At 44.0% G+C, this 22,246-nt stretch overlaps 1 protein-coding gene across 1 annotated transcript in view; it reads right to left on the bottom strand.

Moving 5' to 3' along the window:
* The window catches only part of GARRE1 (granule associated Rac and RHOG effector 1), a 58,655-nt gene extending 36,414 nt beyond the window's left edge, over positions 1-22,241 (bottom strand). The window contains exon 1 of the mRNA XM_079988369.1: positions 22,048-22,241. The gene's annotated coding sequence lies outside the window, so the exon portion shown is untranslated. The remainder of the gene's footprint in view (positions 1-22,047) is intronic.
* Between the last annotated feature and the right edge of the window lie 5 nt (positions 22,242-22,246).

The following is a 22,246-nucleotide window of genomic DNA, read 5'->3' as shown; positions in this document are numbered from 1 at the left end:
GTAGTCCAAGCGGGAGATAACCAGAGCATGCACCACTCTGGCGAGACAGTCCGCGGGCAGGTAGGGTCTCAGCCTGCATACCAGGTGGAGTTGGTAGACAGCTGCCCTGGATACAGAATTGAACTGCGCCTCCATGGACAGCTGTGAGTGCAAAATGACTCCCAGGCTGCGCACCTGGTCCTTCAGAGGCACAGTTACCCTATTCAGGACCAGGGAGTCCTCCACACCAGCCCGCCCCCTGTCCCCCAAAAACAGTACTTCTGTCTTGGCAGGATTCAACTTCAATCCATTAGCCGCCATCCATCCTCCAACCAAGGGACGCAGGTGGCGCTGTGGGTTAAAGCCTCAGCGCCTAGGACTTGCCGATCGAAAGGTCGGCGGTTCGAATCCCTGCGGCGGGGTGCGCTCCCGCTGCTTGGTCCCAGCGCCTGCCAACCTAGCAGTTCGAAAGCACCTCCGGGTGCAAGTAGATAAATAGGGACCGCTTACCAGCGGGAAGGTAAACGGCGTTTCCGTGTGCGGCTCTGGCTCGCCAGAGCAGCGATGTCACGCTGGTCACGTGACCCGGAAGTGTCTCCAGACAGCGCTGGCCCCTGGCCTCTTAAGTGAGATGGGCGCACAACCCCAGAGTCTGTCAAGACTGGCCCGTACGGGCAGGGGTACCTTTACCTTTACCTTATCCTCCAACCGCCTCCAGGCACTCACACAGGACCTTCACCGCCTTCACTGGTTCTGATTTAAAAGAGAGGTAGAGCTGGGTATCATCTGCATATTGATGGACACCCAGTCCAAACCCCCTGATGATCTCTCCCAGCAGCTTCATATAGATGTTAAAAAGCATGGGGGAGAGGACGGAACCCTGAGGCACCGCACAAGTGAGGGCCCATGGGTCTGAACACTCACCCCCCCACACCACTTTCTGAACACGGCCCAGGAGGAAGGAGCGAAACCACTGTATAACAGTGCCCCCAGCTCCCAGCCCCTCTAGACGGTCCAGAAGGATGTTATGGTCGATTGTATCAAAGGCCGCTGAGAGATCCAGCAGAACTAGGAAACAACTCTCACCTTTGTCCCTAGCTCGCCGGAGATCATCAACCAGCGCGACCAAGGCAGTTTCAGTCCCATGATGAGGCCTGAATCCCGATTGGAAGGGATCCAAATGGTCCGCATCCTCCAGGCGTGCCTGGAGTTGTTCAGCAACCACGCGCTCAATCACCTTGCCCAAGGTGTAGCATCCTTTGCCTGCATCTCTGACTGTGCAGCAAGTGTTAGTGTGCAGAGACAATGTTGTCAACCCTTCAGCTGTTGTCCAATTCAAAAATACAGCTCCTTTCTAAAATTAGTTGCCAACCAAGTAAGACACTGAGCTTTGGGGTTTCAATTACACTGATGCACTTTAAACAAGGCTGCATCTATTCTGCATTTCCCCACTCTTCCAAATTCTGCACCAAAACAATCCAAATTCTACAATCATATTCAAAGTAGTGTGCTCACATAATACAGACATTTATAATTTTTCCAACAACAACAAAAATACTAGTACATGCTAAGGGAAGGGTTAACGAAAAAGATTTGATTAGGAGGGATAAGAGGGTCTCAAATTAGTAGCCATTACTGGACAAAGGAATGAAGTCCCATCCACTTTATGGCTATGAAACTCAGTTCATTCTGGCTTCTGGTTTTTCTTTTGCATCACACTCTGCCAGGCCTCCTTAAGCCTGTCTGCAACCATAAAGGCTAGTCACCTGCTTTGTAAGTAGCAGATACCAAGATTTCACACTTGCTCAGCACTTCAAATTGTGGAAACCACAAGACACCATAACTAGTGACTTGAGTGAAAGGAAACAAGGAAAATTAGAAGCCATTGCTTGGATTCTATATTTTGTACAGGCAGTGAACATTCTGTGCACATCCAACTGACATGCGACCACCAACATGTGTGGTGCTTTTGGCCCCGGAAGGCGGTAGAACAGGGCAGGGGCAGAACGGGCTTAAGCACAACCACTGACACACACAATGGCCCTGCATATGTTGCTGAACTATAGCTTCCATTGTACATGGCCACTGATCATGCTTGCTAGGGTTGATGTTGTAGTTCAGCAACATCTGGAAAACCAATAGTAAACTTGATGATATGTAACAGCAAAATGTCTAACCCCCAAGTTGCCTTGTTTCCAATATGATCAAAGATGCTCTCTGACTAACTTTTGTGCAAGCAACTCTGCACAGGTTGTGAAACCCAAAACTGCTCAAGCAGTTAAACCATAACTAGTCAAGTTAGATTTTTTTTCTTTTGCAAATCTGATTTGTTGCCTTCCCCAAATAAATATACATATGCTTTGACATTTTATTTCATTGGTTCAAAAAATTGTCCAGAATCTCTCACTAAAATTGTTTGCTAGACAGCATGTCTAAGCTTTTTAAACTGATTGTGGAGGAGAAAAGCTATTGGCAGGGTACTACTGCTACTACTACTACTACTACTATTACTAACCCGCTGCCGCAAGAGGCACTGGTGGCCATCCAACTTGGAAGGCTTTAAAAGAAGATTAGACAAATTCATAGAGGACAAGGCTATCAGCAGCTACTAGTAGGTTTCCCCACAGGAATCTGGTTTGTTGCTCTGAGAATAGGATGCTGGGCTAGATGGGCCATTGGCCTGATCTAGCAGCTCTTCTTTTGATTAAGACACTTGCTAAAATACACTAGGGAATTCAAATGTATCAAATTCTCATTTGACACTGGCTTGGAAGCATTATGACAAAGGATATGGGAGATCCATTAATGGTTCTCCTATTGTGCTCCCACTCTGCAAAAATCAGAGCCCTTTCCTGGCCTGCTTTATATTCGAGCACCACCATCAGGGTGTGTTCCTCCACCCCCATGTGTTTTCCCTTATCTCCCACCACAGTTTCTGTTTGCTCTACAGGAAGGAAAATATACTGTATTTCTACTGTATTTCTCCTCACTATGATCAAACAAGAGTTTCAGAGTCGTTAGAATTAAATGCCCCCTTTCTCCAGTATCACTGCTCTAATCAAAACCAGAGATTAATTTGGCCCCTAGGACTCAACCTTTCTTGGTTTTTGCCCCCCTCCCCTCCTATTTTATTTACACACAACTGAAAAAATAGGCCAAAGTAGTCCTAATTAACAATAGTTACTTCTGAGTAGCTATACTTAGGATCAGGTGGTTAATCTTTTAGACATATCCCTAGAACACAATGTACTTTTTAAAGTACCTGTTGGTATTAAAATTCTGTATTTCAATTTGGCTTTGATATGTTATTGCACAACGGGCTTATTATTTTTTATCCTCTTTAAACTACAGTATGCACATTGTTCCACAGTTCTACAGCTACGGTTGGAGTCTCAGTCTTGCTTACATGCTCCATTATCCTCAAATAGCCACCCCTTAATTTTTTATTGGGTTGGTCAATCAAATGCTGGAGACAGACACTAGTTTTTTGAGAAAGCTGAAAGAAATTCCAGAGAGGGGTCACTGCATCTATGTCCTGCTTTCACCTTGGGTTAACGGACACTGTGCTTTTCAATTGTTTCCAAAACTTGCCTAATAACATCTGACTAGAGGCAGTGGTGGGATAAAATAAATGTGTACACACATCATGGGAATCAATGGCCACATGTGCACAAGCCCTGGCTTAATAAACCATAGTGCGCACAAGATGCATGTTAGTGCACACAGACTGATCACTCTCACTTTGCTCCACCCCTAGCATGAATGAGTTAACAAACCATCGTGTTGCATTTGAACCCTGGATTGTGGTTCACTCTGCCCCAACAAACCAGAAGTGGTAAGCCAACAGCAAATCATATGTTAAGGTTGGCTAGTGATCCGTAATCTCAGTTCAGATCCAACATTGAGCTATATCAATTCTGGTTTGTTTAGCCATTCACACAGGGGAGGAGTGAAGCAGCATTCAGGATGTGTGCATCAGCAGAGTTCATGCCTTACTGTTACATGCAAATGCGGCTAGAGTTCTCTCTCAAGCCACTTTCAGCTCTTTAAAGACTATTATGTCTCATTTCAAGAGACATGAGTTGAAAGAGAACACATGGGAAAACCAGAGACTCTGGACAACCTCTCATATCTCTCCATGGGATCAACAGAAAGGGGTGTACCTCTGTTATGGAGAGAACAGTGAAGTATATCCTCCAACATGCAGTGACCTCTGAAAGACAAGCAACGGTAAGGGTTTAGCTGAAATACACTAGATATCCACCCCTGGTCTGCGCTGCAGGTTTCAAAGTGGAATCTGAAAATGAAACCGCAAAGAACTAATAAGCTGTTTTCTACCTATGCATTCTTCTGGCACTAACTTGGTGAGAGGATGTCACTTCAATAGCCTACTCGTGGCACACAATGTTCTTTTACTTACTGAGGACAGGGGTCAGAGTCACACTAACCCCAAGCCTTCCTTGGCAAGACCAAAAGTATCCAGAGCAACAAGAAAACTCCAAGACAAGGTACTCCTTGACTAGAGTATATAGGGAGAAAATATGAGGACAGGAAAAGGAAAATGTTTCCTTTGATGAGTGGGTATCTTTAAATCTACAGACTGCCCTATCCCAAGAACTTATTACAGTAACATCACTTCAACTGTATAAACTTTAATGAGTTCATGAATTGATCACTGGGATTCCTTTCTGGCAGAAAGCCCAGTACAAAAAAGAACCTACAATAAAATGTATCACAGGACTATGCCATGTTCCAGCTTCTTTTTTAACCCAAAGGACTTTGCATTGCTTTCTGAAATGAACTTGCATCTGTGCTCATGTGTGCTGGTTTATCTGCTATTCCTAATGCCTCACATTTGTTGGGTGCCTGGTAATAAACTTTGCACTATACATTTTATTATCTATTTAGCTTCTTGAACAAGTCTGTTAAGTAAATCCAATCAAGTGAGTTATTCTTGCTCAACATTTGTGTACTACACAACTACATGAGTTTACCTCCCCTCACTTTACTTGCTTCCTTTCAATTTGCCAAGAAACCTCTACAGCACGTGCAAACACAGGTACTTTTATCTTGTACTTCCTCCTATGCCATTTGCCCAGTATGATCTGTTCCAATCAATATTCCTTAACTAGGACTCATTTAAAGGTACTCTACTTGATCACTCATATACTTCTGGATGATTATCAATTAAGTTTGCATATAAAATAAATATTTATGAAGTAAAAAAAACATTGTTTTGAAGTCAGAATTAGTGAACATAGTTATTATTAATCAACAGTCAAAGGTTATGGTACATTCTGCCTCTTCTATTTCACTTTGATTAATTTATTTAAAAATAAATGCAAGTTTGTATTTTAAAACATATATAGGGAAAAATAAAGCCAAAACCACACTTTGTTTAGAGAATATATGTGTACATTGTAGAAGGTTCTTAGAACAAACATTCACTAAGAGGAGGGAGAAAAGGGGAGTGCCTCTTAAGAGTATACAGTTGTACCTCGGAAGTCTAACGGAATCTGTTCCGGAAGTCAGTTTGACTTCCAAAATGTTGGGAAACCAAGGCATGGCTTCCGATTGGCTGCAGGAAGCTCCTGCAGCCAATTGGATGCCGCCTAAGCCGTGTTGGATGTCTGGGTTCCAAAGAACATTCGCAAACCAGAACACTCACTTCCACGTTTGTGGCATTCAGGAGTCCTACAGCCAAGCTAGTGCCAAATGTATTGCTCTGCTTTTCTTTGGACCACATCAGTGAGGCTGAGAGAGGGTTTAGTCATCTCTGCAGCCCAAGACCTCAATACACACTGCCAGGCTCGCTACCTGGGGAAGTCACTTCAAAGCTGCTAACAAAGCAGTTTGGCTTCACTCCATATTGTCCCTCCTATCCTCTCAAATGTTTCCTATAATAAAGGAATTGTACCACTACCAACATTAAGGAAATTCTGATTGTTCATTCCAAGATGATAGCACAGGATGATCATCATTGGACCCTGAGCCTGAAGAGGAGTTATCACTTCTAGAATTATTGCCATCATCTGTAGACCATGGAATATGCACAGAATAAACAAAACAAAACAAAAAGCTGGTATTGTGTCATCATGGACTGATGCAGACTGGTGCAACCAGAGGTGATATCTTTAACAACACAGAAAAGAAAGGGCAATTAAAAGTCTACTGAATGTGATTGCAGAGGCAGAGAATCCATGTTGACTATAAAATTGCCTTGGTGGAAGACCAGCAAATAGCACCGGCAAACAGCACAGATTCACTTGGGAGGTTGTGGACTCTCCTTCACTGGAGGTTTGTAAGCAGAGGTTGGGTGGTCTTCTGTCAGGGATGCTTCAGTTGAGATTCCTGCATTGCAGGGAGTTGGACTAGATGACCTTCCAACTCTATAATTCTATGATTCTTCTCCACGAGTGATGGAGCAGTTGACACTGGTGGAAGAGTGGTGAGCAGTGTCAAAACTAGATCATGATTAAAGGTGGGCAGACAATACCAAGTATCTGATAACAAAGCTAAAAAGCATGATGCAACTACAGGAATGGAATTGTTTTCTTACTCTAAGGGAAATTTTACTGCTGAGGCAGTAGACTATGGTAGCTACTCCTGGATTAGAACCTAGAGGATTCAAGGGAGATGTCTTCTAGTCATGAAGTAGACTGCTATGTTATGAACTTTGAGACAAAGAAAATCCTCTGTGTTACAACACGAAACAATCTGATCAACAAAAGGCTGACTCTAGATTTAATCCTTCGAATGCCACTAGGTTCATGAGTGAGTAGAGCATTTCATCACAATCAGATGTCAATGAACGACATTCAACTTTAAACTCCTTCCCCATAGACAGAGTGCCATGCATGATATACAGGATTTTCGAATGGACAGACGTCCCCGTCAAAGGAAGAAATATTAATAGTAAACAATTACATGGCTTTTGTTTATGAATTAAGAAACAATTGATAGTGTTTCATAAATATTGCCAATACATTATTAGCCCACGTGTTGCCTTATGTTATGAACTTTGACAGACCCATCAACATGGAAAATTTCTACAGATGTAAAGATTGCCCTCCATAACCTTGAGTGAAGTGTATTCTTCCAAAGCAGGTATAGTCAATGAAGAAGGCATCTGAAACCATTATGAGAAGAAAAATGGGATTTTCTACACCTTTACTTTGAGGATCAGATAATGTGTTCCTCGGAGGCTCTACCAATATTGGGGGGAAGCAAAGATGTGGGGAATTTCTAGTGCTGCATAGTATCAATTCAGAAGTGGAGCTACTGGAGTTATCAAGAGTAGTAGTCAACCAATATGGGTCAGAATAGAAATTTATGTTGCTGTTGGAACAGGAGTCTTGACAATCATGTAGCATTTTGACTCAGATACTGTTAACTTGTATTGTCAGTGGTGTAGAGTAAGTGGTCTCATTTTCCATTCAATCTGGTGTACACTATTATTGATGTCTGGACTCCTTAAAGTCCAATATCTTCTAAGAAGTGTTGCATCCAGACAGCTTCAAGTCCCTCCAGGAGAAGATGTCAATGATTCTCTCAAGGTTTGGCAAAACAAATATAGTAGTGTGAACTTTCCAGCAATGCCTGTGAAGGTCTACTAGTGTCTGGGCTGACCTGAGATGACCTCAAAGCAAGAAGCTTGAAACCATATGTCTCTATTGTGCCATTATTGCTTAGTAAAGCACAAAATATGCTGACAGGATTAAACTTTTTGATCTTCCAAGCAAAACAAGGCTGTTTAAGCCCGTGACACTGGCACCTTTAAAAACAACAGCCTATGAGCCATATGCAGATGACAAAAATTGAGGGGGGAAGTTTTTGGCAAGACAGACCTGCCAGTAACAATACCCAATAGTATCTCTTAGAGTGCTGAATGGCACTATTTAGTGGGAAGAAATCCCAATGAAAATCCTTGTCATTATATATTTTACATGGCTATTTGTACATATTTAATTTTTTTATATATGGATGTTTTATGATGACCTATACAGTGGTACCTCCGGTTGTGGACTGGATCCGTTCTGGAGCTCCGGTCAGATCCCGAGGTTTCCGCAACCAGAGGGACCGCTTTTGTGCATGCGTGCGCAATGACAGAGCGCTTCTGTGCATGCAGCAAAACACTTCCGGGTTTGCCGCTTTCGGAACCAAAAGTAGCCGAGGCGCTACTGTACTTGTAATACCTAATAAAGGTTTGGCGAAGTAAAAACGAAGAGTAATATACGGTACAAGATTTCAACCTTGTACCGCTCAACTTCTTAAGCAATCAGAAGAGCAGAAACTTCTGCAACGTTTCCTAGTAACTACAATTCTTCTCCCTTTAAGTTTCAGTTTCCTAGGCTGATCTTTTGAACCCCTTTGCCAAGAACAGACTCTGCACAGAATACAACCATATTATAAATTATAAAATAAACACAAGACAGCTGGACTGGTCTATTCAATCACACAAAGTTATTTTGAAACTAGAACTGTTTGTGCTTAAAAAAAATCACAGATAAATAATAGTTACAAACCCTTCATAACATGTTACTAAAAGTATGCATTTCAAAGCCACCAGTTCAGTAACTTGGCTTTGATAGCTTGGGCAGTTTCCCCAATGCAATTCCCAGTTTAACTTAGCCTTACAAAAAACTCACAAAAACAGACAAAAGCTGTGAACTTTCCCTTAATAACAGTGTTGCCACAGTGCTTATCTTGCTTACAAGGAATTCATCATGCATCATTTACTGTGGAGTGGTTTTTTAAAATTGTTTTAATGCACAGAGCTTTGAGTATCATGGAGAGGAATATAAATATTTTAATTTAAGTTTGTGTGTTTGGGTAGTTGCCAATTATTATGTTGGTGCAATACAGTGATTGCAACAATGACTTACAGCAATAGTAGGATAAGTATACATTCTTTGTAAAGAACATTGACACCGTGGGGAGAGCACTGCACAGATTAGGGGGGTGCATTACGGAAAAGGCCTGTTCTCCTGTTGCTATCTTGCAGGCAGCTGCTACAAACATTTCATTCCTCAGTGGTTGCCACCTTAGAATTCCATGCACTCACCTGCGTACATTTCTTTGTCACCTATGACTACCAGACAACTGCTTGAATATAGGGTGAATTTAAGCTTAACTCAGGGGTCCTTGCCCTTTTTGGTCCCCATTGCACTTTCGGAAATCTAAGGAACTATAATGGGCACAACATAATATCCATCTCATGGAAGAAAAGCTAGTATGATCAGAATACATGCAAACATGCAAAATACTTAACACAGCTACGAAAAGAAAAACACAGTCAAAAAAAGCAGGCAGCACCTCCCAATAAACAGGAAACATACTAAAAAACCCCTAAGACCTCAGTTTTGAGAGACCGGGAAGGACGGGGAGCTTTGGCAGGGGCCAAAGGGAATGTCTCTGAGGGTACAATATTAGGCACCCAAGGCTTAACAAAAGAGCCTTTTAATGTGCAATTTCAGTCAAACTCTAAAAATAGGAAATAATCTTCAAAATGAGCAAACATAAATTAGGTACTGTACATCAAATTAGGGTTGCCATTTCAAAGCTTATAATGAATGAACTGCAGTGAAAATATTATGTTCATTTTTCACATGGTCTAGTCTTTCCCCTGCAACCCCCCCAATATTCTTAAGAGGGTCTCTTCTCCAGTCTTCAGAGAGTAGCTGGAACTGGGGAGGCAGAAAAGGGTCCTCCTTTCCTTCCACTCTGCAGGTTTAATCTGAAATCTTAGGCGCAGTACTGCACCCAGAGCTCAGAAAATGCTCGCGCTAATGAAATTCCCTGTTGCAAAATGTGCCTAGAACAATGGAAGTTTTGAACACTGCCTCACAGTGATGTTGAGGATATAAAATTAAATAACCATTGCATGGCACTCCCAAGTTCCTTAAGAGCAAAGGTTGCCTATGAAATGAAATTCATCAGATGGAACTTTCCCCATAGCAGTGATGTAACGTCAGAGAACACTTCATCTGATGGATTTCTGCCTAGTGTGCAAATGTTAAATGCATGGGAACAAAGGTGGCAACACTACATACGGTAATCTGTTCAACAGGTACTATTCTGGTGTTCATGCATGCAAGAATACAAATGACCTGCACACCTTTGCTCCAAGCACAATGCAATTACTGCTCCAGATGACAGAATACCAAGTATTTTATTTTGTTTCAGCATTAAAACATGCCTATTGTGCCACCTCCCACTGTGATCAAGCAGATGAGTCAGTTAATGCAGCCTCCATGTTGTCCTGATGAAGTTCCCCAGATGTACTTGGTGAACTACACTTAAATAGTATTTCTAAAGTCCACTTTAGTTGCTTCTCTCTACCTCCAGGATGATGTATTATATATAAATTAAAGATGTAACATAGGGGACTGCACAAGAACATGGTCTGCATGGAGGTCCTAAATTTAATCCCCAGGCATGACTTGGAAAGACCCATCTGGAGAGATGCTGCCGGTCAGTGTAGAGACACTACTAAGATTGGCATAAGATAGCTTCCTAAGTACATATGCTAACAAATGCAGCCAGACATGGCCTCCTCTTTCTCAGCAATGTTGCCTATCCTCAAGTACCAGCCGGGGTCTTTCTGCTCTACAGGCAGTGGGGAAACGTCAACAAAGCACTATGACTAATAGCATGACCCTGTGCACACCTTTCTTGGCAATGAGCCTCACTGAACTTAGTGGGACTGTCTTCCAAATAAGTATGCATATAAGTATGAAAAAAATGTTTATTAAATCAAGCACCTCCCAGCCTAGATTGATAGGGAGGTGCTGGTAGGGTCAACACCCACTCAACCCCACAGCCTCCTCTGTTCAAAGTAACTGTGAAGGACAAATTCCTGCAGCTATTCTCTTCTGAGCTCTACAGATTTGAGTTGAGCCAAAAGAATGTGAAATGTTATGTTTCCAATTTGCTGAAACATTAGAACTGTGGAGGGATGCCTATGCAGGGACTTTTAAATGGCACTGCCATACCCTCTCTCCCCCACATCTTTTTCTGATTCATGAACCTCAGGCCAGCATAGACAATAGGTCAAATTAGTAGCAAGTGAAAGCCCCTAAGAGCTTGCTCTGTTTGAAATATCAATTACTAACAGCATGGAAATCATAGGTGTAGAAAGAACACTGACTGCATGGCTTGTGCCAGTGTCGAAACTGAAACCACACATAGCAATATACATACATGTGCTCAAAGGGAAGTTAACACAACAAATACTTAAGAAATTGAGATAACTGAAAAGTCATTTTCCTGGTATGGGTTGAGAAAACTGGATTTGGTTGACAAAATATAATCCAACCTACAATACCCTCTTTCATCTCTCTGGACTCTGTTGCAATTATGGACACTTTATTAAAGTCTACATTCCCATGTCTACATTTTGAATAATCTAGCCGTCATTTTCTGGCAAGTATCCATTCTTCAGTTCCAACAAAATGAAAGTACCGGTAGCTAATGCTTACACTACACAACTACTGGAAATGAGTAAAAGTTGTGTGTTTCTTCCTACAAAGCAGGAGGCGAATCCGGTAAAACCATCACTATTTGCATCACATAATATTCTAAGCAATTTATTGTGCAACTCTGAAATGTGCTGGCACAGGATCAAAAACATAGAGCCCTGTGGGAATGTTAATAAGCAAAATAAAAATAATCCATTGCTCAGAAGGGACCACCCCACTTTCTCCTGTTCACCCCACAGGATTCCACTGTGCAAAGAACTGGGAACAACTCATGTGAACCATGCTTTCCTATTTCAGGTCAAAATGGAAGCATACTACCATTTTAGCACAAATATGCCCCATTTTAAGTAACTGGCTAGGGACGCAAAATTGTGCACATGCACTCACACACTTCCTGTTCAATCCATGGCACAGCTTGATAGTTTGAAACACAGAACATAGCAAGATGTCTTATACAAAGTCAGACCACTGTTCATCTTGCAGAAGACAATCTATTCCAGGGGTCGGCAAGGTTTACCTCACCTGAGCTAGTTCACTCCAGCGGAAATCCCTCCGTGCACCGGATCACGTGCACCCCCGTGATTTCTGGCATCTTCGTCTGCACAGACGCAAGTTCCAGCGCAGCGGAAGCAAGTTCCTGTTCTGGTTTAGTGCAGCGCACAGGGACTCACCAAAAGGGTGGCTTGTTTGGGGGCGGCTCGTGGGTCAGTTAAACGACCCCTGTGGGCCGCTTGTGGCCCATGGGCCACAGGTTGCCTACCCCCTGATCTACTCTGACTGGTGGGAGATCTCCAGGTTTTAAGACAGAGGACATTCCCAGTCCTGTCTGGAGAAGTTGAGTTGAACCTGGGACCTTCTGTATGCAAAACAGGTGCTCACCAATCTACGTCTGGAGGGACAAGAGTTCTCCATCCTTAACATAGTGTGTATGTACTACCAGTGTCTCGTTCTTATGCAGGGAGTGGGGACAGGTGTTGGTGGAGTCCAGTTCCAAAAGGCTGCAGCTATCATGACTGGCAGCCAGTGATGAGAAGTAGATCTGGGGTGTTTGGGGTATTTTGTTAGCAGGGGGAGGGTTGTTTCTGTTAGGTTTTTGTATCTTATTTTAGTTCTTGTTTGTGGTTTCAAGATCTCAAGCAGTGTCCAAATGCACAGCAAAAAGTCAAAAACTTTTCAAAAATATGTAATGTGAAAGCACCGAATGGCGTCAAAAATCTAAAACAAGACTTGCTGCATCCTTCCTAGGCAATGCTAATAGTGCAACTCTATGCATGTATACTGAAAAGCAAGCACCAGTGAGTTCCAAGGGACTTACTTTCAGGTAAGGGTATACAGGAATACAGCCACAAACAATATGAAAAGTGAAACTAGACAAAAACAACGGCATAACTTTATAAACCTCTGTCATGACTCCCATTGAAGCGAAACAACCAAAGAGAGGAGAGACCAAGCGGCCCATAAAATCTGGACTAGCCTTGTATTTTCAAGCAAAAGGCATATCATTTCTAAATTGGAACTAAATTGGAAAGTATTTTTCTTTGCTCAGTCTTCAAAGAAGAAACACTGTGCATCCCTCCCAAACTGTCAATGTGTTGACTACAGATTTACTCCATCATACCAATCCTTCACCACAAGAATGCAACATTCTTTTAACAGCAAAAAAATTTAATAATTAGTGGCTAGACTAGATTTCATATACAGCAACATCTGCAAATCACAGTGTTTCACTTAGCAGATCAAAACCTTTTTAAAACCACGAAACCAAGCACCGGTTTTATTTCAAAACAGCAGAGGTCAAGTATGCTACCTTCCCACACAGATAAGGATTTGTGACTCATCATGTTTGCCTTATCACCATACCCAACAGTGCAGTTTGACTCAGGTTTACTAAGTAAGAAAGAAACCAGAGTTTTATTTTCTTATCCTGATGTTTCCATTCTAGTTGGGGACAGGAAAAATGCCTGAACTACTGGGAAGGCCTGAATTTGAGTATCAAGCTGCAAGAATGATCTTCCTTTCGTATTTACAAATTAACAAATTACCAGGTCTGCATTGTATTATATCCACTCAATTGTTTTTAATAAACTTAAATAAGAAATTACTGTACTAGTCTTCTAAAAACAAAACAAAACAAAAAGCAAAACTTAACTTTTTACTACAACCAGCCTATGTACCAGGAGGCTAGAAACAGGTTACGTAAAACCATTTTAAAAAAATGATTTTGGGGTGGGGGCAATGTTCCAGAAAGTGACAGGCCAGTTACCGTATTTTTCACCCTATAGGACGCACTTTTTCCCCTCCAAAAATGAAAGGGAAATGTGTGTGCGTCCTATGGGGCGCATGCAGGCTTTCGCTGAAGCCTGGAGAGCGAGAGGGGTCGGTGCACACTGACCCCTCTCGCTCTCCAGGCTTCAGAAAGCTATCCGCAAGCCTTGGGAGCCCAGCGGGAGTTCCTGCCGGGCTCCCCAGGCTTGTGGAAAGCAGCCTGCAGCCTGAAACCTGGGGAGCACTCCGCAGCGCACCCCGGGCTTTGGGCAGCTCTCCACAAGCCTGGGGAGTCCGGCGGGAGTTCCCGCCGGGCTCCCCAGGCTTGCGGAGAGCAGCCTGTTCTGGGGGCTGGGGTCGGGGGAAGCTCAGGCTTCCCCTGCCCCAGCCCCGTGCCTGGGGGGAAAATAATTTTTTTTCTTTATCTCCCCCCCCCAACTAGGTGCGCCCTATAGGGCGAAAAATACGGTAATTTAAACTTAGTTCTGGGGAAACCGGTGGACAGCATTACAAAAGATATGATTATCAAGCATACAAAATAATGTGAAGGATTAACATAGGTTCAGCAGAGGTAAATTCTGTCTCACTAACCCTGTATAAAGGTAAAGGGACCCCTGACCATTAGGCCCAGTCGCGGACGACTCTGGGGTTGCGGCGCTCATCTTGATTTATTGGACAAGGGAGCTGGTGTACAGCTTCCGGGTCATGTGGCCAGCATGACCAAGCCGCTTCTGGTGAACCAGAGCAGTGCACGGAAACGCCGTTTACCTTCCCGCCGGAGCGGTACCTATTTATCTACTTGCACTTTGACGTTCTTTCAAACTGCTAGGTTGGCAGGAGCAGGGACCGAGCAACGGGAGCTCACCCCGTCACAGGGATTTGAACCGCCAACCTTCTGATCGGCAAGCCCTGGGCTCTGTGGTTTAGTGTATAGAGTTCTACAAAAGCACATAGACTGGGGTGATCCAACACTGTATACTTGAACTTCCAAAAAAGTTTTAAGAAAGTCCATCATGAAAGCCTCCTGAGTAAACTTACAAGTTATGGATATGGATTGGTACCTGGTTAAAGAACAAGAAGCAAAACATAGAAATAAATAAACACAAAGTTCTCACAATAAAGTGGTGTAAATGGAGCTTTCCCAAGGACCTACCCTAGAACTAGTGATTTTTAACTACGTTGTAAATGGTCTAGGAATGGCAGTGAGATAGCCAAATTTACAGATACTGTACAAAATTATTTATGGAAGTATAAAGTATAACAGGTTGCAAAGAACTCCAAGAGTACCTCCCAAAACTGCACATAGGCAACAAATGGCATATGAGGTTCAATGCAAACAAGTGTAAAGTGATGTACACTGAAGATAACAATCTTAGCTTTTCCTAAGATGGGGTATGAATGATTGATTGGGAAAGAGATTTTTGGTCACGGTAGATAACTCAATGTGAATGTCAAACCAGTATGCAGAAACTGTGAAAAAAGGCAAATTATAGATCACTACAAAAGGCATCAAAAATAAAATTGTCAAAAACATAATGCCTTTATACACACCTGTGGTGTAAGCAAACCTGGAATACTGTGACTGTCCACATACTTGCAGAGCTACTCTATGCAAGAAACTGTCTAACACCCAATAATCATAGCTTGCAGCACAAGTCAGTCAGCAGAGGCAGTGAGTTTGCATCCCCTGGCAGAAGTGGTTTCTGTAGATCCCCTCTCTGACACCTGTGATTCTATGACCTTCTGGGTTGTATTCAATATTAGATCTACTCAGAGTAGACTCATTGAAATTAATGGACATTACTAACTCAAATACATCAATTTCAGTGGATCTATTATGAGAAAAACTTGCCTGAATATAAAATCAACTGCTTACATAAAGGCACAAAAGAGACTGGGTTGGATGAGAAGTCATAGTTTTGCTGAAGTAACCTGATACCCTACAGATGGGACTGGCCAGTTCAGGATAAAACACTTTCATTAGTGCTGATTGTATACCGTATTTTTCGCCCTATAGGACGCACCGTCCCATAAGGCGCACCTAGTTTTTTGGGGGGGAAATAAAGGGGAAAAAATTATTTTCCCCCCCCCAGGCGCGGGGCTGGGGCAGGGGAGGCCCGAGCTTCCCCCGACCCCAGTCCCCAAACAGGCAGCTCTCTGCAAGCCGTGGGAGCCCAGGGCTGGCTCCCGCTGCTTGCGGAGAGGTCCGTGAAGCCTGGACGCGCTGATCTCAGCGGGCGCAGGCTTCGGCATGCAGGCACCTCTCCGCAAGCAGCGGGAGCGCTCCCGCCGCTTGCGGAGAGGTCCGCGAAGCCTGGACGCGCTGATCTCAGCGGGCGCAGGCTTCGGCATGCAGGCACCTCTCCGCAAGCAGCGGGAGCGCTCCCGCCGCTTGCGGAGAGGTCCGCGAAGCCTGGACGCGCTGAGCTCAGCGCGCCCAGGCTTCGGCATGCAGGCACCTCTCCGCAAGCAGCGGGAGCGCTCCGCTGCTTGCGGAGAGGTCCGCGAAGCCTGGAGAGCGAGAGGGGTCTGTGCGCACCGACCCCTCTCGCTCTCCAGGCTTCAGCGAAAGCCTGCATTCGCCCCATAGGACGCACACACATTTCCCCTTCATTTTTTGAGGGGAAAAAGTGCGTCCTATAGGGCGAGAAATACGGTATATTGGAGTAAGCAATAAATGCAACCAAGGTAAAATCAGTACCGCTTGGAATATTAGGCTATTTTCTGTTATAGTATACAATCTTTCTAACAAAACTTACTTGTTTAAATAACATTCTTAGTAGTTTATCAAACTTGAAGAAATAATTTTTAAACTTGAGCTGCAGGGAAAAATAAATACAGCAAAGTTGAAGTCAGACTGGAAGAATGATCACTACTTGTGGTATGTGCACACATCACTTTTCAGGTTTTTAGACTTCTTTACCATTTCAAAAACTTGCAAATCCTGTTCGACAGTTACAATGAGACAAGAGAGTGTACAACATGCCATGGAATCTAAATTTCTCTTTTAAATCTTAAAATAATTGTCTGTCTCCATCTGTGTCTTGGAAGCAAACAAAATTCAATTACAACTAGATTTGCGAGGTGTAGCTCCTTGAGAATGTCTGTACATGTAATCTAAGTTACTGTTTTAAAAAGCCCAGAAAGGTTAATTAACCATCCTTAAATTTCCCACTTTCTCAATTTTGATTTAAAGATAAAGCATCACAGTTTGATATATCAAACTGATTTGACCATCACATCAGAAATTTGTTGTCTAACAAGAATAAGTAGCATTCCCCAGTACCAGAGAAAGTATACAAGGTGACCACACCACACTCTCATGCACACACATTGCACTCACCATATACATGCAGACTATAGATATAGGTACATGCATTTCACCCTCACATCTACACAGCCACACACAACTTGCCTCTGCCCAACTGCATCTCTCCCTCATCCAAACACATTGCATATAAATCTATCCTATGTAACAGAAACCACACACATACACCTTCCCCTCCACCCTCTCTCTCTCACACACAAAAAGACCACACATACATGCAGTGAAGGATATGCCTGCCACCAGCCCCATGGCTGGAAGCAACAATAAACAAACCTCTTCACTCATCCCTTTCCCTTCCTGCGCAACTTTTTTTAAAGCCCCTCAGAGAGAAAGGAAGTGCCCACTGCTAGCTCAAAATGGTTGCAGCAACTTCAAGCAAATTGAAGAAATGTGGTCCTTCCCCCACCTGGCATTTGTTTTAAAGAAGTCCCTCCAACGGGGAAAGGAAGTTCCAGCCACCAGTGAAATGAGGCTGGCCAGCAACAGCACACTAACTTGAGTGAACAGGACTATTCCTGATGTACCCTCCCCCCCCCCCCCCGCACACACCAATTTTTGTTTAGTTAGGTTTTTTTGCCTCTGCATGGAACAAAAGAAGTGCCCACCACCATGTGGCTGGCAGGCAAGGTCACTCACTCCTCTTCCCCCACCAGATTTTTTAAAACAGGCCTTCCATGTAAGGAAGCATCCACTGTCAGCTCCATGTGGTTGGTGGGTGGCAACAGCTCAGTGAATGTCTGGATCAATGCTTCAGATTGCCTCGTGGACTGCTAGGGCAGCCTTCTTGGCACTATGGTACCCACAAGTGCTGTGCTGAAAGCCCCTGAAATACAGTTATTTTATAAAGGGATTGCAAACCAATGGGAAACATTTCCTACCTAAGCTGCATCAGATCTAACAGCAGTTCGGGGGCATCTGCACTTACTTTAAACTAGACTTGCCTAGGTACCATTCCTCATATGAACAAAACAGGCAGAACTGAGAGCCAATAAAAGAAAAATCCTGCATCTTTAAGAACTTGAATATGTTGGTATTACACAATATGTAAACCACATATATTCAGCCAGTCACATAAAGACAAAATGCAGATGCAAATATTGAGCATGTCAAAGCAGTTTCTTTTTCAGGACAGGGATCAACAAATCAGTTGTTGTTTATCGTAAGTGGTAAGCCAGGAATAAACCATTGGCTACCACTTGTAGCCCACCCATTGGAATTAATGAAGTAAAATGCTTAGGGGAATGACTATATGAACAGCTCCCACAGGGATTTTTATATATAGTTAATAGAGGAATAACTGATTCATGTTGCAGCTGTATGTACACTGAAGGAGACGAAAGTATGAATCATGCTAATGAGGTATACAATGGAAAGAAAAGGTCACAATGGTTCCTACTATATGCATCTGTATTCACACTATGAGGGCAGGGAGAGAATTATGTCATCTGGACAATTTCTGACATTTAACATTTGGAGCTCAGAGAAACTATTGATGCAGTGTCCAGGTATCAGCTCTATATTAAGTCCATGTACAATTCCTCCCAAATGAACTCTGAGCACACAGATGCAAAAGGAAGTGAAGGGGTTCGATCTTATGAATACATGGGTACCTGGTTTCACTACACACACACAGTCACACGTGTCATACACAGCTCTCAATCACAACAGCCAACCATTCTGCCCAGATGATGCATTCTCACTCAGCAGGCTGAAATGGATTCTTGTAACAATCTCTAAAGAGGAGAAGCTTCAATCTGAAATCATGCCAGAGGCAATATAGACCCATGAATTGTTTCCTAGTATACCTGTGTGTGTGATTAATGAAAACCTTAATTAAGATCACTGTCTATAGCTGTGAACCCAGACACCTCCATCACATACATACTCCTCTCTGCAAGCTACAGCACACACTTTTGATGGGATGCACATCTTACGGGGCGGGGGGGGGCACACCTAACAAATCCCCTAACTGAACACCCTCCCCAAGGAGGAGGAACAGATACAGCACAGCAGTCAAAGGGTGAACTCACCTGTACCTAGTGCTGCCTCCTAACTCTACTAGAATTTGAACCACGAGCTCCTTGATACAACTATCTTGAATGCTAATCTATCTTTACATCTAGTTGGGATTACTTCCTTTGGCCTCACTCTTGCCATTTTCTAGCAGTGAGTTTGCCTAACTAGATCAACTGCATTAAGAACTAACCCCAGCATACTTTTAGAAGTGAACCACAATGTCATGCAACATGCAATAAAGGCTTATGGTAAACTTTGTGGCAGATTTAGTTATTAGAATCTAGAATCAAGATCCAACTATCATAAAATTACCCCATTACAGAAGATAGGGGTTTCCTCTCATTACAAGCATATGGTACAACTTTAAATTTTTACCAACTGTACAAAGATTTTCTTGGACTAGATGCCCAATTATTACCACATATAAAAGTACTTGAGATCCTTCAGTACAAAAACTTCCTCCAATGTTCAATGCTCATTACCTTCAAATAACTGCATGGGGGGGGGTTCTTAAAGAAGAAAAGCAAAGCAATGCCATTGGTCTGTTTTGCTTCCCTTTCCCCTCTCAGTTGTGAGGGGGAAGAGCAAGGAAAAATAGTCCCATGTGAAACCTATCCCTATGCTCATTTACTCAAAAGTATGCCTCAAGACTTATGAGACTTGCTTCCAAGTGCCTAGTCTGCAACTATAAACATACAATACCTCATTTAGAAGCTAATGTAAGAACCAGATCCCATTATAGACAAAAATACTAATTCCTTAGAGCTAAACTCAACAGCCACTTGCTCTACTGCCATTATAATGTTGAACTGCTACCATTCATTTCTTAAAACTGTTCCAAGAGCATACCTTATCTGCCAAACAAGTATATATTTACAATCTGTTTCCACATTTCTTTAAATTAGCATTATTCATTTGCATAACACTTTGGTTATTGTAAGATACAGTGTGGAGACTATCCATCTGGAAAAGCAGAATACTTAGTATGTTATCAGAAACCAATGACTTTAGAAGCACTACAAAAATTATATGGGGAAGCAAATTCACAACCATGACTCTGTAGAATTTTGTATTATAGACAATGTTTAAAATTGAAAATGCATTAACACAAAGAAAGAAATTAAAGCCCCTCACAAGTGAGGGAGGGGGAGTACTCAGTAATATGTTAGGTTTGCAAGCTGTCATGTGCATTTCAGTACTTTTATTCAATAAAGAACAAAGTGAGATTACATATATTACAACTATGGAGTATACCATTCAGAACTCTACAGTGATAGCCTTCCAGTTTAATGGCAAGAATTACTATGTTAAGGGGCTTCTTAATGTTCAAGAACACAAATTTTGCTAAAAGTAGTCTGAACTTACTGGTATACTTGAAGGAAATTAATGAAAATTCAACCACATTCTAAAAAGCTGTTACTAATATGGTTCTCTCTCTAAAGAGAACTTTTAAAAACTTTAATGTCAAAGCAGCTTTATTTTTTGTGATTAGGTAAAAGAAGCTTTTACCATTCTAATAAAACATATACTTCACCCTTGTACCTCAAACAACAAATCATTCACCAAGGGTATTGTGTTAGTGAGGAAATCACAGCTGAAGACAGTTTACCAGGCCTTGATAAGATGCTACAACAAACAAAACCTTCAGGGATGTCCCCAGCTTTAGAATAAGCCAAAACCACCCAACAGTATTACAATCAGCATCATCCCCACACCAACCAATTAAAGGGATACCTCTACATCACACCTAAATAAGATCACCCTAGAATTGCTAAAACCCACAGATTCAGAAGTAGTTCCAAATCTACCAACGTAGGTTCAGTTTTCCCACCCTTTTAAGATCCCAATCCCCCCCTTTAGGCTAAACATGCATTGGGGCGTTTGTTTATTTTACCATCTGTAATGTGGCAATGCCGCAAGGGTCAGGCTGCAACCCAGCCAGCCAGCTGAAGACCAAGGGATTAGACAACACTTCGCAATGCATGTCAACTTTAAAAGCGCGGGGGGGGGGCGGGGGTGAGGAGGCTCCTGCCAGCGTTGGACAAAAAGGGGTTTGCAGGCTAACATTTCCAGTTCCTAGCTTTCCAAAAATGATCACAAGCGCCAGGGAGAAATAGAGGGAGAGCGCTTGTAAGGCAGAGAAGAGGGTGTCCTCACCCAAGCCAGGAATCCCGGGGCCCTTTTCTTGGCCTGTGTGACGGTGTCATGTTTTGCTCTGGGAGGCTGGCTCCAGGGAGCGAGAGAGAGATTAGAGCAGGCCTTCCCCCCCCCCTCTCCGAGGGCCTGGCACACTAGTATCCAGCCTGCCGGCCTGCCCTCACACGCACTGGCTTTTCTCCCTCCTAGAGAGAGCTGCTGCCCGGAGAGGAGCCTTCTTCGCAGGGCTGGGTCACTTATTCTGCACAGGAAGATGCATTGGAATTCGCGCAGGCGCAGTCCCGCTCGGAATTAGCCCACCTTAAAATAAATAAATAAGAGGAAAAGGGACGGGAGACCGCGGGGGTGGGAGGGTCGCTCCAGAAACTCCTCGACACCCCCTTGCCCCCCCGCACGGATTGCAGAGCTTTCCCCTGTCTCTGAAACCCCCCAAAGCGAGGGGGGGGAGATAGGTGTGGGGGGTCTAGGCTCCCACAGCGCCCCCTCCCAGGGACTGCCTAAAGGTTTCCCCCACCTCCCCATTCGCTTCCTCCTCCTGCTGCTGCAGCCCCCTCTCCTCAGCCGCTGCCCCCCCCTCGAAGAAGGAAACACCCGCCGCCCCCCGACAAACACGGGGCCTTTTGCCGCGCGCCTCCCCTTTTTCCCCCTCACAGGGGGCAGCGTGGTTTGTGCGCCTCCCCCCCCCCCCCGCACCCCGGCCTCCCCTCATTCCCTCACGACGACGGCGCCCTCTCGCCCGCCCGCCCTCCCGCCCGGCCTCCGTGAGGCAGCTCCAGGCCCGGAGAAGGAGGAAGGCGGAGGCTCCCCGCTCGGTCCGCTCACCTGCCCGCCGCGGCTGACAAGCCTCCCCCAGGCCGAGCGACGAGAGCCGGCCGCGAGCAGCAGCCCCTTCCCCCGCCCCGGCCGGGCTACGCTTCGCTCGGGGAGCGTCGTCGACGGCGGTGGCGGCAGCAGCAGGCGGTTGGAGGCGGCGGCAGTCCGGAAACGCCAACAGCAGGAGCGGCGGTGGCGGCGGCGGCTC

The sequence above is a fragment of the Podarcis cretensis genome, assembly GCF_951804945.1.
Source record: "Podarcis cretensis genome assembly, chromosome: 8".
Lineage (NCBI taxonomy): Eukaryota > Metazoa > Chordata > Lepidosauria > Squamata > Lacertidae > Podarcis > Podarcis cretensis.
This window is presented reverse-complemented; position numbering and strand designations above follow the sequence as displayed.